The sequence below is a fragment of the Hibiscus syriacus genome, unplaced genomic scaffold (genome assembly GCF_006381635.1).
Source record: "Hibiscus syriacus cultivar Baekdansim isolate YM2019G1 unplaced genomic scaffold, ASM638163v2 tig00110621_pilon, whole genome shotgun sequence".
NCBI lineage: Eukaryota > Viridiplantae > Streptophyta > Magnoliopsida > Malvales > Malvaceae > Hibiscus > Hibiscus syriacus.
This window is the reverse complement of record NW_024062802.1, coordinates 1331607-1349993: the sequence shown is the minus strand read 5'-3', so window position 1 is coordinate 1349993 and position 18387 is coordinate 1331607.

Below are 18387 nucleotides of genomic sequence, written 5' to 3'. Positions count from 1 at the left end.
ACGTCAAGATTCGAATTTAAAATCAATAATAATCGTATCAGCTGTGCCGTTAATCAATAACTTTTTTTATTGAATATAAAATTATAGATTCGAATTTAAAAGTGAATCTAGAGATTTAATTGTGTGGTTACAAAATTTCAAGTTTAGTATTCAAAGAGTTATAGTGATTAGATTTGTCGCAACCGTCTTTCGGGTGGACTCGGAATTGGGCTTCGACTTAGGAAAATGTGGATTGGAGTCGTCACCGATCTTTTATTCTAAAACAAATAGGTAGATCGAATACCTCATTTCTTACCTGATCTGCGTCGTACCAAAGATGTGTCGGATCCGGGAGTCGGTTACGGTCAAGGAAGGATTAGCACCCTTGAACCACCCTTTCGGTACTATGTAATTTCCAGTTGTCTTTAATTAAGAAAAATATAAGTTTAAATTACAAGGTAAGACTCTAGTCCTAATTACTTACCGTAGATTGATTTGAAAGTTGTACCCTTTAAAAGTGAACGTGTTAGATTGAAGAAAACAAATAACATAAAGAAAATAAAATAAAGGGGAAAAAGAATAAAACGAGATAAAAAAAAGCAAAGACAATATACATAAATAAATGGATAAATAAATAAACAATATGAGTAAATAAATCAAGATAAAAATAAAGAAAAATAAATAAATAGATAACTAAATAAATAAGATGAGGAAAAAAATAATATGTACATATAGTACAATTGAAAGAAAAATATATATAGTAATAAGAAATATATACATCAAAACCAAACAAAATAAAACATATACATAATAAATAATAAATATTTAAAAATAAAATCTACCCCCACAATTACTCCACCGAAAGTTGGGGGAAAATTTAATTGAAGACAAAAGCGGCCCCTTCTAGGACATAGTCCAAATTAGGTATATAAATAATATTTAATTAAAATACAATAAAAGTATATATATATATAGGTAATATCATATAGAAAAATATAAATAAAAGAAAATAATAACAAATATATGACAATAATAAAATAAAAATATGTGTACAAAACAAATAAAATACGATATATATATATATATTAGAAATACATAGAATAATTTTAAAAAATAATATATATTTATTATAATGGGTATATAGGTAAAATATATAAAAGATACGTATATGTACAACAAATTAAGTAATATGAAATAAATAAATAATAGTATAAGTATCAAGTTGAATTGAAATATATACATATACGATTATAGGATATTATACTAGAAATAAGAAATGATTATAAGCATAATTAGTAATTCATGATATAATAATGTTGTACCAATAAAATGTAAAAGAATACACGCATATCAGCATAAATAATACAAAATATACAATAATAATATAAGGATTTAAACGTAATAATTTTATATATATATTATGGTGTCTAAATTGAAAATAGAATGAAATTTAAGGCCAAATTTGATAGGAATTCGAATTACACTTGGAACCAAAGGGGCAAATTATAACTTTATAAAAACAGAGGCATCAAATGCACGTTTAAACCGTTTTAAAGAACATATCTGGATTGTTAAATAAAATTAAAACAAATGAAAACTCATTCTCCTCTTCTCGCCAAAAACGAGCCCTCCCCTTTTGCCTAAATGCTCTCGCCTGTTCTTCAGAAATGAAGAACAGGCCGTGGTTCTTCATGAACCCAGAAAACGCCACCCTACGCCTCGCCGTCGCCGTGAATGCGCCGGCCGTCGTTCATGGCGGCAAAACTCATCTCTTTTTTTTTTTATTATTTTTTTTTGAAATCTCGAAACTTTTGAAATCCCTTTCTGAAAACAAGATTGTTTTTCGAAAATAGATTAGGAAAAAACCTAGATCTAAAAAAGTTTTGAAAGAAAAAAAAAAATAAATCGAATGGCCTCCCTTCGTTCCTCGACCGTTCGGTTTTGGTTTAGTTCGAGCCAGATATCACGCAAAATCAACATGCAAGGGAAGCAACCGAACGAACAAGGTAAAAATGAAACACTACCTTTTATTTCTCTCGGAATGTTACAGCAAAGTGCCCTGAAAATATGTAACCCTTAGTATTTTGCAGTATTCCTTCTGCGTATTTTGTGTATCACCCGTATCTCTTCCCTTTTTTCCCTCTTCATCCTGTTCACTTTACATGTATTTATAATCTAAGAATACTAGTCTTAGTCCCGATTTTCTAGCATTTTATTTGAACTAAATCACTGCTTGGTTGGTTGTGGATGTATCCTTGTATCTCACGTCGTTATGCTTGTTAAACATGCGAGAAATGACCGTGAAAGGAGGCGTGCGGCCGTGAAACTCGGGAGTTGGGACTGCTGGGTCTTCAACGGGGGAGAACGGCGCTGATGGAGTGTGTGAGGCTAGGGTTCTTTGGAAACCCTAAGTATACACGGGTTTGGGTCTTGGCTGGGGCCCTTGGGATTTGGCCTTTATTGTTGGGCCTGTAACAGAAATTTAAGGATGTAAATAAATTATAATTTATAACATAATATAATATTATATATATGTATGTATTATGATGGGCGAATTTCAGTGTCTTCAGCTGCCCCTCTTTGCTCGTTATCGTGTAATGACAATAGAGCAAAGATTAAAAGACACAAATTTCGTCCATATCAACTATCCTCTGTCACAGAGTTGAAATTTGATCAAGAAATGACTCCCTTGTCGTGGGGTTGAGTCAAAACTGGAAGATTCTGAGCACGAAATCCTTCGTTGCGAAGTTGAAGACGAGCTCAAAGCTTTTGACAAGTGGCCTCTGAATCATCTTCTGGTTCAAGGTACTTCGTCGTGAAGGTGACCCTTGATCTGAAGACTATGGCGTTGTGGTGTTTACAGATGACTCCTTCGTCGCGAAGTTGGATGAATCTGTTGGTGAAGTTGGTATTGTATATAGCTCCTTCGTCGTGAAGTTAAACTTATACTGTCTTGAGTCCAAAATCCTTCGTTGTGAAGTTGAAATTGGCTCTGAAGTTGGGAAGTTATTTATTGACAACCAGCGGTCCCTTCGTCGTGAAGTTGAACTTGCATTGTCTGGAGTCCAATATCCTTCGCTGTGAAGTTGAAATTGGCTCTGAAATTGAGAAGTTATTTGTTGACAACCAGCGTCCCTTCGTCGTGAAGTTGAACTTGCGTTGTCTGGAGTCCAATATCCTTCGCTGTGAAGTTGAAATTGGCTCTGAAATTGGGAAATGTTTATTGACAACCAGCGGTCCCTTCGTCGTGAAGTTAAACTTGCATTGTCTGGAGTCCAATATCCTTCGTTGTGAAGTTGAAATTGGCTCTGAAATTGGGAAATGTTTATTGACAACCAGCGGTCCCTTCGTCGTGAAGTTGAACTTGCGTTGTCTGGAGTCCAATATCCTTCGTTGTGAAGTTGAAATTGGCTCTGAATTTGAGAAGTTGTTTGCTGACAACCAGCGGTCCCTTCGTCGTGAAGTTGAACTTACGTTGTCTGGAGTCCAATATCCTTCGCTGTGAAGTTGAAACTGGCTCGAAATTTGAGAAATGTTTGTTGACAACCAGCGGTCCCTTCGTCGTGAAGTTGAACTTGCGTTGTCTGGAGTCCAATATCCTTCGCTGTGAAGTTGAAATTGGCTCTAAATTTGAGAAATGTTTGTTGACAACCAGCGGTCCCTTCGTCGTGAAGTTGAACTTGCGTTGTCTCGAATCCAATATCCTTCGCTGTGAAGTTGAAATTGGCTCTGGGTAAAACCAGCAAAGATATGCATATATGCGATGGTATGGATGTCATGCTCTTAGGTATGCCTAAAATGTATGGGCAACATATGTTATTCTGGGCTCTGGAGAGAAATCTTGATTTCCGGTGGCTTGTCATTGTTGACTCTTGATTTTGAAAGCTTGAAGTTCCGATCTCTGATCTTGAATTCTTCAAATGTCTGAATCTGATGTGCACATTCTGTTTTTTTTTTTTGGAGGTGCTCCTCAACCATCTCAAGCATGTGCATGAGCCTTGATCGGCTTCTGGGTACCTGTACTTTTCAATGAATCTTTGTACAGTAATATGCGATTATCTTTCATAAAAAATAAATAAACCATTAGGTTTAAATCTAATTCAAGATGCTCGAAAGGAATTGGAGGAAAGATGGTCTTTATTCATAAGGGAGGAGAAGAACAAATAATACATGGCAAACATTCTAGAAGACGAATACACAATGATGTGTAAATGAAAGTCTTAGATCTCAGTAACGTGGGCACTTCTGAGCTGAAAAGCCGTTTGGTGACTTTGAATGCAGCCTTTGCCAAAGGATCTTTGAAAATGCGACAACGTTTGGGAGGGTGCAACATTTCTCCGATTTGTTGAGTTCGTAGAAGATTCATGTGCCGGGATGTTTCCACCGTTAATATCCAAATCGCCCTTTCCGGGTTTTCAACTTGTACCCATCCTTGGTTGCAAGACGCCCTTTGCGGGTTTTCATCTTGAACCCACCTTATTTTCTCTTTTTTTCCTCTTTTTCTTTTTTCAATTTAGGGCGCCCTTTCGGGTTTTCACCCTAAACGTTCTTCTCTTTTTGTTTTTGTTTTTTTTTTCAACTTAGGATGCCCTCTCGGGTTTTCATCCTAAGCGAAGTATTTCTTGACTGCGTCCGAGTTAATGGGATGTGGCAGCTCAGGTCCGTCCATTTCAGCCAGGATAAGGGCTCCTCCGGAGAAAGTCTTCTTCACGACATAAGGTCCTTCCCAATTTGGCGTCCATTTTCCTCGGAAATCTTTCTGGACTGGCCAAATTCTTTTTAGCACTAGATCCCCTTCACGGAATATTCTCGGGCGTACCTTTTTGTCATGTGCTCGGATCATTCGTTTCTGATAGATTTGACCATGATGAATGGCTTTCAGTCTTTTTTCATCTATCAGATTAAGCTGATCATATCTGGATTGTGTCCACTCTGCATCATCCAGTTTGACTTCTGACAAGACCCTGAGAGACGGAATCTCGACTTCAATGGGTAACACTGCTTCCATTCCATAGGCTAGTGAAAATGGAGTTGCCCCAGTCGAAGTTCGTACCGAGGTTCGATAAGCGAACAAAGAAAAAGGCAACTTCTCATGCCAGTCTGTAAGTTCAGTTGTTTTTTCCACTATCTTCTTAATTTTTGTTTGCTGCTACTGCTCCATTCATCTTTGGTCTGTAAGCAGTGGAATTGTGATGTTTTACGTTGAACTGTTCGCAAGCAGCACTCATCATCTTGTTGTTCAAGTTTGTTGCGTTATCGGTGATAATCCTTTCAGGTAGACCATACCGACATATAATTTCTTTCTTCAGAAACTTGTAAATAGTGGATTGAGTGACACTGGCGTATGACGTAGCCTCTACCCATTTCGTGAAATAGTCAATTGCTACGAGAATGAAACGGTGACCATTCGAAGCCTTCGGATGGATTTGCCCGATAACGTCCATGCCCCACACAGAGAAAGGCCATGGTGACGTCATTACATGAAGCGGATGGGGTGGAACATTTATCTTGTCTCCATAAATCTGACATTTATGACATCTCCTAGCATAGTTGATGCAATCGCTTTCCAGTGTGGACCAAAAATATCCGCATCACATTATTTGTCTTGACATCATATGCCCATTTGCATGTGCTCCACAAACTCCGTCATGTACTTCTTCCACTATCATTTTTGCCTCTTCAGCATCGACGCACCTTAACAGAACTTGGTTATGGCTTTTCTTGTATAAAACCTCTCTGTCAAGGGCGTATCCAGCTGCCAACCTTCTAAGGGTTCTCTTTTCGATTTCGGTGGTTTTTTCTGGATAACTCCGATGCTTGATATACTGCAGAATGTCATAGTACCAAGGCTTAGTGTCTTTCACTTCTTCAATTTGGTAACAATGAGCTGGGTACTCATACGACTGCATGTTAATTGGCATCATTTTAGACTCCCCGCCAGCCTTGAATGCGGCTGCCAAGGTAGCTAAAGCGTCAGCCATTTGATTTTCTTCTCTAGGCACGTAGTGGAAGGTGACTTCGTCGAACTCTTCGAGCAGATCCAACACTAGTTTTCGGTACTCTAACAGCTTTATATCCTTGGTTTCCCACTCTCCTCGGAGCTGATAGATTACTAAGGCTGAGTCTCCATACACCCGCAAAGTCTTTATATTTTGCCCCAGTGCAGCCCGAATTCCCAAGACACATGCTTCATATTCTGCCATGTTATTGGTACAATCAAAGTTCAGTCTGCTGGTAAATGGGTAGTGACTCCCTTCTGGGGAGAGGATTGCCCCGATGCCATGTCCTAGTGCATTTGATGCTCCATCGAAGTGCATTCTCCAGGAACTGTCCGCTAACATGCTTGCTTCCTCTACAGATATGGCCATTAAGTCTTCGTCTGGGAAATCAAAGTCCAGTGGCTCATAGCTCTCATCAGTTCTGCTTGCCAAAAAATCGGATATGGCGCTGCCTTTTACCGCTTTTTGGCTCACGTATTCGATGTCAAATTCAGACAAAAGCATCTGCCATCGGGCTAACCTTCTGGATAGAGCAGGTACACCCATCATGTATTTTAGAGGGTCTAACTTGGAAATCAGCCAAGTGGTGTGATACAACATGTATTGTCGAAGTCTTTTTGTAGCCCAGACTAGGGCACAACAAACCTTCTCAATAGGGGGATATCGGACCTCGCAATCGGTGAACTTCTTGCTTAAGTAGTAGATGGCTCTTTCCTTCTTCCCAGACTCGTCGTGTTGACCCAGGACACACCCCATGGAGCTCTCGAATATGGAGAGATACTAGAATAGAGGTTTTCCTGGGATAGGGGACATCAAGACAGGAGTGCGAGATAAGTACTCTTTTACCTTCTCGAATGCAATCTGACAGTTTTCATCCCATGCCCCAGGGCTATTTTTTCGAAGAAGGCGAAAGATTGGATCACACTTGTCGGTTAACTGAGATATAACCGAGCTATGTAATCAATCTTCCTAAAAAACCTCGGACCTCCTTTTGTTTGTGGTGGAGGTAGACTCTGGATAGCCTTGACTTTATCAGGATCAACCTCAATGCCTTTTCTACTGACTACAAAGCCTAATAGCTTCCCGGATGTCACCCCGAAGGTGCACTTGCTAGGATTCAGCCGTAACTGAAATTTTCTCAATCTCTGGAAGAGCTTTCTCAAATTCTCGACATGTTCATTCTCAGTCTGTGCCTTGACAATCATGTCGTCGACATAAACCTCGATTTTTTTGTACATCATGTCGTGGAACAGGGTCACCATAGCTCTCTGATATGTTGGCCCAGCATTCTTTAATCCGAAAGGCATCACTTTGTAACAGAAAGTTCCCCACATTGTGACGAAAGTGGTCTTCTCCATATCTTCAGGATGCATCTTGATCTGATTGTACCCCGAAAATCCGTCCATGAACGAAAAATATGCGTTCCCGGCCGTATTATCCACCAGAGTGTCTATGTGTGGCAGAGGAAAGTTGTCCTTGGGACTGGCCTTATTAAGGTCCCGGTAATCGACACACATGCGTACTTTCCCGTCTTTCTTCGGCACAGGCACTATGTTGGCCACCCACTCAGGGTATTTGGCTACTTGGAGAAAACCGGCATCAAATTGCTTCTTGACTTCTTCCTTGATCTTAAGGAGCATTTCTGGCCGCATTCTTCTCAGTTTTTGCTGCACAGGTTTGAATTCTGGTTTGATTGGCAGTTTGTGAACTACCATATCTGTGTCTAGTCCCGGCATGTCTTGATACGACCAAGCGAACACATCTCCATACTCCTGAAGTAAGACTATCAGGTTTTTTCTTGCTTCAGTCGAAAGAGTTGTGCCGATTTTAACCTCCTTTCGATCTTCCTCAGTGCCCAAGTTTAAGATTTCGATCGCCTCCTCATGTGGCAGTATTTGCTTTTCCTCATTTTCTATCATTCTCAACAATTCGGTAGGCAAGTTGTACTCCTCTTCATTATCGTATTCATCAAATTCCCCAAGACAAATGGTTGATTCAAAATCCACCTCTGGATCAGGATCATCAGTGCCCACATTATCGTTATCTGGGAACCTGAAAGGAAGAAGATATGCATGTGTGAGAGGATGATATCCCACACGGAACGGTCAAGAACTAGCTTTGAGAGTAACTGGAAATGAAGTACTGGAATGAAGGGGCTAGAGAATGAATTCAAAAATAAAAGAAAAGTTTGTTTGCCATGGAAAAGAAAAATGCATCTTTTATTAAACTTAAACCAAATGTTTATTTACCCTTACAAAAGATCACCTATTGCCCCGGGTATAGGCAAATAGGGATAGTTCGAATATTACTCTGAAAGATTCTTGTAAACCACAGGTAGTTCCTCCACCGACCAACTGCTAGGTACAAACCCATGTGGCAGAGGGCATATCCTGGATCTATCTCCGTTGTCAACATCTTCTGTGGTCATGGCATTAACGTTCAGATCTTCCAGAGCCGTTTCTAACTCGGATATGGTGGTCTCAAAAGACATAACCACCTGACTTGAATGTTTTGAAGAGCGGGAATGTCATAGGCTTCCATTGGAGTTCGTTTCCAGTCAATCTGGCCAACCTTCTCTCCCGGTTCTTTTGGATCTCCTTTCTCTTTTCATGATAACTGGGCTGAAAACCGAGCCCAAATTGGTCTAATTTTGAGATAGGAAGGACATGATTGATCATCCCTTGCAAATATTTCCCAAAACCTTTCCCGGTTCTGGCGCCTCGGCCCAGGGTTTGCTTGATCTCCATCCTTGTGCATTTGGAGAGTCGAGGTCTTGGGATTCTCTTTCCTTCTGCCACGAATGTGGTATTCACAAATTCCAAGGAGCGGAACGAACATTCTACCGCTTCCTCGTCTATTTCGATGTATGGAGCCTCTATGGTCACGCTTGCCACGATATCTTCCTCAGCGTTGACAATTACTAAGGCCCCATCAATGACAAATTTAACTTTCTGGTGCAACGTGGAGGGTACTGCACCTGCTTGATGAATCCACGGCCTTCCCAAAAGACAGCTATAGGACGGCATGATATCCATCACAAGGAACTCAACATCATAGGTGGTGGGATGGTCATGGACCTATCTTTCCATCATCAAATGCTCGGACCACATTCTGACAAGCTCATATGAGAGGTATCTATTGGTAGCTCTTCAATGTAATCGAAGGCATCACGTTCAGGGCTGAACCATTATCGATTAAGACACTTGGTAAAGCGTGCCCCTTACAGTAGGTAGTAATGTGTAACGCCTTCGTTCGGCCTCTTCCTCCTGATGGAATCTCATCATCTGAAAACGAGATGAGATTATCAGCTTGAATATTATTCACCAGTCGATCCATCTTGCTGACTGGTATGTCTTGTGGCACGAACGTTTGACTAAGGACATTCAACAACGCTTCTCGGTGTGCTTCCGAGCTTAAAAATAGTGCTAGCATTGAGGTACGTGTAGGTAGGTTGTGGAGATGTTCTACAATGTTGTACTCGCTGTGCTTCAAGATCTTGAGGAACTCTTTAGCTTCTTCCTCCTTTATAGGTTCATTGACGACTAGCACATCTTCTTTGAATAGCCCTAGTGGTCTTTGCCCCACTTTACTATTACCTCCTCCGGAAGTACTCACCTGACATTCGTACTTCCATGGCACTTGCCGATTGTCCTTATATTGAAAAGGCCGCGGTGCGGAGATTACCACCTTGGCTGGTGTTGTCACTGTCATGCTTGCCTTAGGGGTAATTATCAAAGGACTACCCCTACCAAATTTTCTATCTGATGATTCTCCGGTGGCACAAACATCTGCTTCCAAAGAATCTTGAATTTCTTCGTAAACTCCAGCTCCTTTCGATCCATCATGAGCTGGACTAACATCTGAACTGGGCAATCTTGCACTTTATGCCCTTCTTGTTGTGGTAACAACAATGGATACCATCTTCATTTTCTGTCGTATCTGGATATGGTGCAAGAAATCCTGCCTTTACCATTTGGCTCCATACCCAAGCCAAAGGAGATTTGATCTCTGAAACACTCGATTTAACCTTCTTGCCCCCTTCGGTAGTAACGGCATTGATTCCTGTCTCCTGATGATTGGGCAAGGGATTCTGGGCGACGTTTGGTGCTCCGGAGTTAAAAGTGATCCAATTCTTGTTACGCATTCGTTGCACAAGTCTCTTGAATGCGAGACAACTTTCAATCGAATGCCCCTGCACACCGCCATGGTATTCGCAGTGGGCGCTCTCGTCATACCATTTCGGTAAGGGGATTTATTGGATTCATAGGATAAGGCGACACTGCATGAGTGTCGAAGAGCTGTTGGTATAATTCTTTATACGTCATGGGAATGGGGTCAAACTGCTCCCTTTCCCTTTCTCTTCTTGGTTCTCTCTGGTTCTGTCTAGAAGTACCGGATGGTACAGCTGCTGTGGAATTTGAGCTTGAGATCGTTACCCCTTTTCTAACACTGTAGGTGTTTACATTGTTGATCTCTCACTCTTTGTTCTTCATGGGAGGTTTTTTAGTGGAGTCTCCTCCCTCAATCTTTCCTTGTTTAATGGCCAACTCGATCATTTCACCGGCCATGACTAAATCTGAGAAACTTCCCGATGTGATTGCTACCAAGTGCCCGAAGTAAGGTACCTTCAAGGTCTGTACAAATAGTTTTCTTGTTTCCTTTTCATCCAAGGGTGGATGAACTTGCACAGATAAATCCCTCCATCTCTGTGCGTACTGTCGGAAACTCTCATTGTGTTTCTTCTCTAGGCTTTGTAACATGACCCGGTCTGGTCTCATATCGTTGATATGCTTATACTGCTCCAAGAAAGACTTGGCTAGGTCTTTCCACGTTTTGATATGAGTTCGGCTAAGCTGGTTGTACCAACGAATAGCTGAACCGGACAGGCTCTCCTGAAAACAATGGATCAAGAGCTGGTCATTTCCGCCATATCCTGTCATCTTGCGACAGAACATAGTGATATGGGCTGAAGGGCAACTGTTCCCGTCGAACTTCTCAAACTCCGGAACTTTAAACTTTGGTGGAAGCACCAGGTCTGGAACTAGGCTCAGCTCCATTGCGTCCACTCCATAATAATCATGGTCTCCCTGGACCATCTTTATTTGATCTTCTAATATTTTTATTTTTTCTTCCATCTTTTTGGCTTTATCTTCCTCATCAAAGTCTGGGACATGATAATCATCCGGATGATCATCAGGGATGATTGTAGAAGTTTGTATCTTCACAGCAGGTGCAACTTTCGCTTTGGTAACGAATGAGTCCCCGGGTAGTGCTGCTTTCCCTTTAGTAGCAGATGCGTCCCCGGGTAATATTCCGGGTGAGAGAACCACTTGCGGGGTTGGTGGTATGGCCACCCCCTCGGAAGAGATGCCCCCTGATGCACTAGCTTGCTGTAGACCCGACAACTTGGCTACGATTTGATCGACCAAGGACTCCTGATTTTTCTTGATGGACTCAAGAGTACTTTCACCGTTCTGAGCCATCTTATCTTCTAGTTCCTTTTGAAGTCTCGCCATGTGCTCTTCGATCTTCTCCATTCTGGCTTCCATTTGTCTTTTTTTTGTTCGAGTATTGTGCGGGTGATGTGTATCTGATGCTTGCGGTGGTAAGCTCGGTGTCTGAGACATGTTCTGTTAGTTAATACGAATGTAAAAACATGGAAAATATAAAACAAACATGAAATATAAAATGCAAGGAATGCAATGTATGATGTATGCAATTGGAGGCATTGATCCAGAAAAGTGTTCATTATTATAAATAATCCTTATTCAGACAAAAATGTTTTATCTTTTTAGAGACATAAAAACAGATTAAAGGTACATTTGGACTAAATCCTCTAGACCCCAAACAGCTTCCAGTAGGTTAACAAGTCTTCTGCCTTCATCTGTCACTGGTTGAATGCCTTGTCGAACCACACCAGCTTCCCTTGCTATACCGTGAAGATGACGGGCTGCTTTTTGCACTTGATCCAGGAAATCTCGTATGGTTGCGTCTCGGGCCCTCACCCTTCGTTGTGCTTGTTCCCAACGGAAACGCCATTGTAATCCTCCGTCGAAAGGCACTATCTGAAGCTCGTTTGCTTCCTCTTGAACCCATCTACAATAGCTTCTAACTCAGCTATTGTCTTGCCATCTTTCTCATGTTGTTTTTCTAAGTCAGCTACCCGAACTCTCAAGCGCTGGTTCTGATATTGACTATCTGCCAAGCGTCTTTGGGCAGTCTTCATCTGTTCCTTCCAAGCTTTCTCATCAGGCCCCTCAAACTTCCTTTTCAGGCTATGAGCTTCGTCTTTCCAGTATTCGAGGTTACCTTCAACTTGGAATTATCCTTGACCTTATCTTGATACCCTTTTCTCAAGTCTTCGAGCTCAAAACGGACTCTTTTTTGTTCTTTTTCCAGTTTTTATGCCCGATCTTTCTGAGAGTCAACATCAAGCTTCCACTGATAACGTTCAGCTTCAAGTTCCTTTATTCTTTGCTTCAGCTCATTATTCACGGATTCAAACTCGGTCTTGGCTCTCGAGTTCAGAAGGGACATGCCTGAGATGTTCTTCCATGGTCCGGGTGTCATCACAGTCTGGCACAGGGATATGTCATTTTTCTCAATCTTCGCCACTCCATAATCCGGAGTGAGCATGCTTCTGGCAGCTACAACATCCTCCGGAATACTTTCCTCCACGATCGGCTGCTTCTTTGATCAACTTTTTATAGCTGTCGCTGTGATACTCAAACTCTGACCTAGCTAACCCGCATGTTGCTGGGACAAACTGACATGCCACTGTCTAAGTGCTAATAAGAATAGCGGAGCATACCCGATGCTCCCCAAAGTCCAAGTAAGGTCACAGTGTCAGAGTCACCACATCGGAAAAGAACGTCACTGAGAAATACCAAGGGGCTCTCCAGACAATATCCGGTCCTGAAGATGCTTAAAGACCTTCATCCATTTTTCTTTCGAAGCGCCTTCATGCCATTTCAAGGTGATGAATTCACCTAGAGGTGAATAGGTGTGCTGAAACGGCGGTAGGCAACCCGTTAGTCTTCCAGAAGTGGCTGTGAATCCAGACCTGAAGGAGTTGAATACACCCAGAAAATCTTCCTCCGCCAGTTCTTCGGCAATGATGAGAGATCGAAGGTCTCAGCCAAGATGGCTGGTGCTGGATTGACTCTTCTCGAGAGTTGTTCGAATAGCTCCACTACGGTGGCATCGATGTATCCCAAGGTCTTTGGGAATAAATTAGACCATACAGACCTAATGCAAAAGTCTATTGTCTTCCACTCATCGGGATGGTGCTTCATTAGTTGCTTGATATGAAGCCAAGAGATTCCTTCTCCACTACCCTTACATCGAGCTCGGTCAGTTACCCATTTTCTCAACTCCGGCAACCTTAGCTAGTGCATTTTTGAAAGGTTGACTTTAATGTGCTTAAGGTAGGCCCGCTCGAGTTTGATGTTTTCACAATGCAGCAGTGTAGTGTACTCTTCTATGGTGGGCACCATGTCTTCCCGGTTAAAGGTGAAGCAACTTGTAACATCCCAAACTACGGGTTAGTGACTAAATCGTAAATTTCAGAATTTGATAATAAAGTAGATACTTGAATAGTTCAATGATTTATTTGAGGATATTTCCTGAAAGTTGTTAGTAATTATCTAAAGAATTAAAGGGCAAAATGGTAATTTGTCATGAAAGATATTTTTATCCCTTATTAAGAGATAAAACATGAGAAGAAAGCATTTCATCTTCTTTCTTCCTTTCTCTTCTCTCCCGTAAGAGCAAGGGCAAAGGTAAGTTTCTTCATTAGTTGATTATTTGTTCAATTCAAGGTTGGGTTTTGATTATTAGATGATAATTAAGCTTAAGGAAGCTTAATTTGTTCTAAAACAACAAGATGAAAGGTATATGAGAGATTAAAGATTTGAGTTCTTGAATCAATCTTGAAATAGAATTGATAAGTTGAATTTTAAGTTGAATTTGACTTGTCATCTATGAGATTAAGAAGTTAGAAGTGTTAGAATTAAGTTTGATAACATGAAAAATTTGATATGATTATTGAATTCTATATGGAGAATAGAATTCTAAGGTTTAAGATGAAATAAATAGATATAAATTAGTTTAAGTATGTATACTTGAGGTAGGAATTGAAAGGGGATGAATATGAAGAATTGAAGTGAAATAGAGAATTTTCGTGTAATGAACAGTATTTTCTGGGTTGGAACGAAAATTTCCAGATTATGCAAAGGGAACCGATACCCCCTGGGGGGGATCATTTCCCCTAAATGAAAAATGAAAATTTTGTTTATTAAACGGCTTAAGTTTTAACATCAAATTTAAGGTTTAGGCTTCTGATAGTCGTTTTGAAATGTATATTTATGTAGATATTGAGCCTAAACAAGTTCTGGAATAATCAAAGGATTAGGATTGAATCAAAGCAAGCAAGGCTAAGGTGAGTGCAATTTAATTGTACTTATGCTATCGGAAAATTGGCTCGCGATGAGCCAGTGACGGAGTTACTATGGTAAGAAGGGATCCTAAAATGTTATATGATTGGTATGATTCTTATGAGGTGCATTTTAGTTTATAGGATTATAAGGAATTGGACTTGTGATAAGTCTATTTTCATAGTTGTTGTGTATGGATTATTGATTAATGATGTGAATGACATAAAGGTATGTATACTTGATTATATGAAATGATATGTGCTTATATGTGCTATGTGATTTATGTGATATGCCATATGGGAAAATAGAGTGTGAACTTTAGGAAAGGATTATATGATGTATATATGAAATATGTGAACAAAATAAGACATGCATGTTTACATGAATACATGAGAAATAATATAGGTAATATGATATGAATATATGTGACTACGTGAGAAATAATATATGTCTATGAGAAGACATAAGAACAAAGTATAAGCTATGTGATATATGAATATGAATTCATATGAAAAGTGACATGTATTACATGAAAGTAAACTACGTGATTATATGAACATGTGAATGTGAATCACATGGAAATGTTCTACGTGTAAGTGAATTATGTTTTTATATGAATATATGAAATAAATAAAGAATAATGCCCATGATATGTGTCATGAGATCTAGAGGTATAGTTGGCATGCCAAGAGTAGAGGGTACGCGGTCCTTCGGGACAAATTCTACGTGGTCCTTCGGGACGTATATGTATTCTTTGGAGCATGTATGAGGTCTTGTGAGACACATGTTTGATCCTTAGCATATATATGATTCTTAAGGAGTTTATATGAGGTCCTTAGGGACATATTATATGGCACTATGGTGCAATTCTACGTGGCACTTCGGTGCATTTCTACGCGTCCTTCGGGACAAAATTCTACGTGGCACTACGGTGCAAATTTATATGAGCTGTGGTGACAGCATAGTGCACAACCTCACAGTACTCGCATACCTTAAGTTCTCAGTAATGTACATGGGCCTATAAAAGACATTGAAAGTGTTTACAAGATTCATATGTGATATTGTGTGCTAAGTGAATGTATTTGTATATGAGATTGGTAATTATTATGCAATAGTGAGATTTGAAGTTTATATTATATGCTGATATAGTATATAAGAAATTAGTGATGAAATGTTATATGGTTTTCTTATATATTTTATATGCCTCACTAAGTCAACGACTTAGCGTGTGATTGTTTCACGCGTAGGTTGAGAAGATGACGGTTGAAAAGTTACTCAAGACAGGTCAGTTTCTCCTTTCCATAGATCAGATCAGAAAGAAATGTATAATGTGTATTTGTAATAACGATAGTGGTGGCATGTAAATAAATGATCAAATCTGATAAGTTTTAACGGTTTTGAAAAGTCATACGAATGAGTTGTAATGTTTTAATGAGTATATATTAATAATATTCAATTATTTTGTTAAATAAATTGGGAAACATAGATGGGAATTTTTATAATGATGAAAGGTTAATTTTTATAAGTTAATATGTAAATTTCGGAAAATATTGTAGCAGTTACTGTAGCATGAGCAGTAACCGCGAGTTTGAACAAAATTTTCCAGTATCTTAAAGGGGAATCGATTCCCTGCTACAGGGAATCGATACCCCCACTGTTCATCGCACTATTCATTGTTCACTATTCATACCGTATTTTTACTGTTCACGAATACGTATTTTTGAACTTAAAATTTTATAACAAGCACAAGTGAACCATATATGGTCGTATTTTCTTAATACAAATTAAAATGCTCGATTATTTTGAAAGGAAATCGTTTTAAAAAGTCAATGTGACATCTCGGACTCGTATTCGGGTCGGGTACGGGTTGGGGTGTTACACAACTGTATCCCGGGTTCCAGAATTGAACCAAGGCTCTAATTAAGGGCTCATCAATCTTAACATGAAGCAAAAGTGCAACATCACCGTACCGTTGGCTGAACTTCTGTTTCACCTCATTCTTCCAACTGTCCCAGATGTCCCGGAGCTCTTGTACGTCATTCTGCTTTAGGCTGATCGAGGCGTAGCTAACCAGCTCTGACACATAGCTGCCTTGAAGACTGTCTCCCTTTTCCTTCTGAGTCTTCTCGGACCATAGTCGTACCTCAGGGTTTTAATCTCTTGTATTACAAACACCTTTATCCATTAATTCAGATTATTTTGTGCGTAATGAACGTCTTTTTAGGGATCAATGGCCTCTTGTTATGATGCAAATGCTAAAAAAACAAACACAAAGGTAAAAAGTTAGTAAAAGTAGAAATAAATAAATAAATGAAAAAAGAAGAAAATGTCAAAGGGGAAAAAAACATAGGGACAAAAACATGGTTAGGTAAACAATGCCCTAGGTTTTGGAATATGGTTTTGGGGTAGGCTCTATTTCTTCAAAAGTCTCCCGGTTTAGGTTCTAAAAGGTAGTCGAGTTCTCCTTGCCGGGGCCCCCTTGGGCTACCAGACCTTAGTCCTAAACCCATCACAGGCTTGTGTGGACTAAGTTAAACTCGGGGACACATTCCCTTATGTCTATGCGAGAATAAATTCACACGAAGACAAGGTATATGAATCCCGAAGGCTACTTGCTAGGCATATGCGGTGAATAAATTCACACGAATGCGTCGCTTTCACCCCCACTTAAAGGGTTCGGAGCTCGGGTATAGAGCCTTTGGATGAAAAGGTTTGGAAAGCTGAAATCATTAGAAAACGGTCAGTCCAACTATTTACTCGAAAAAAATATATAACCAAAAGTAAGTAATAAGGATCGAAATGTTACCTTAAAGTTCAAACTTACCCTTTTCGTTAAAAAGACAACTGGAAATTACCTTAGCCTGACTCACTTACCTGTGTCCCCAGTGGAGTCGCCAAGCTGTCGCAACCGTCTTTCGGGTGGACCCGGAATTGGGCTTCGACTTAGGAAAATGTGGATTGGAGTCGCCACCGATCTTTTATTCTAAAACAAATAGGTAGATCGAATACCTCATTTCTTACCTGATCTGCGTCGTACCAAAGATGTGTCGGATCCGGGAGTCGGTTACGGTCAAGGAAGGATTAGCACCCTTGAACCACCCTTTCGGTACTATGTAATTTCCAGTTGTCTTTAATTAAGAAAAATATAAGTTTAAATTACAAGGTAAGACTCTAGTCCTAATTACTTACCGTAGATTGATTTGAAAGTTGTACCCTTTAAAAGTGAACGTGTTAGATTGAAGAAAACAAATAACATAAAGAAAATAAAATAAAGGGGAAAAAGAATAAAACGAGATAAAAAAAGCAAAGACAATATACATAAATAAATGGATAAATAAATAAACAAATATGAGTAAATAAATCAAAGATAAAGAAAAATAAAGAAAAATAAAAATAGATACTAAATAAATAAGATGAGGAAAAAAAATAATTGTACATATGTACAATTTGAAAAGAAAAATATATATATAGTAATAAGAATATATACATCAAACCAAACAAATAAACATATATACATAATAAATAAATATTTAAAAATAAAACCTACCCCCACAATTACTCCACCGAAAGTTGGGGGGAATTTAATTGAAGACAAAGCGGCCCCTTCTAGGACATATAGTCCAAATTAGGTATAGATAAATAATATTTAATTAAAATACAATAAAAGTATATATATATAGGTAATATCATATAGGAAAAATAATTAAATAAAAGAAAATAATAACAAATATATATGACAATAATAATAAAATAAAATATGTGTACAAACAAATAAATACGATATTATATATATATATTATATATATTAGAAAATAACATAGGGAATAATTTTAAAAAAATAATATATATTTATTAATAATGGGTATATAGGTAAATATAAAAGTACGTATATGTACAACAAATTAAGTAATATGAAATAAATAAAATAATAGTATAAGTATCAAGTTGAATTGAAATATATACCATATACGATT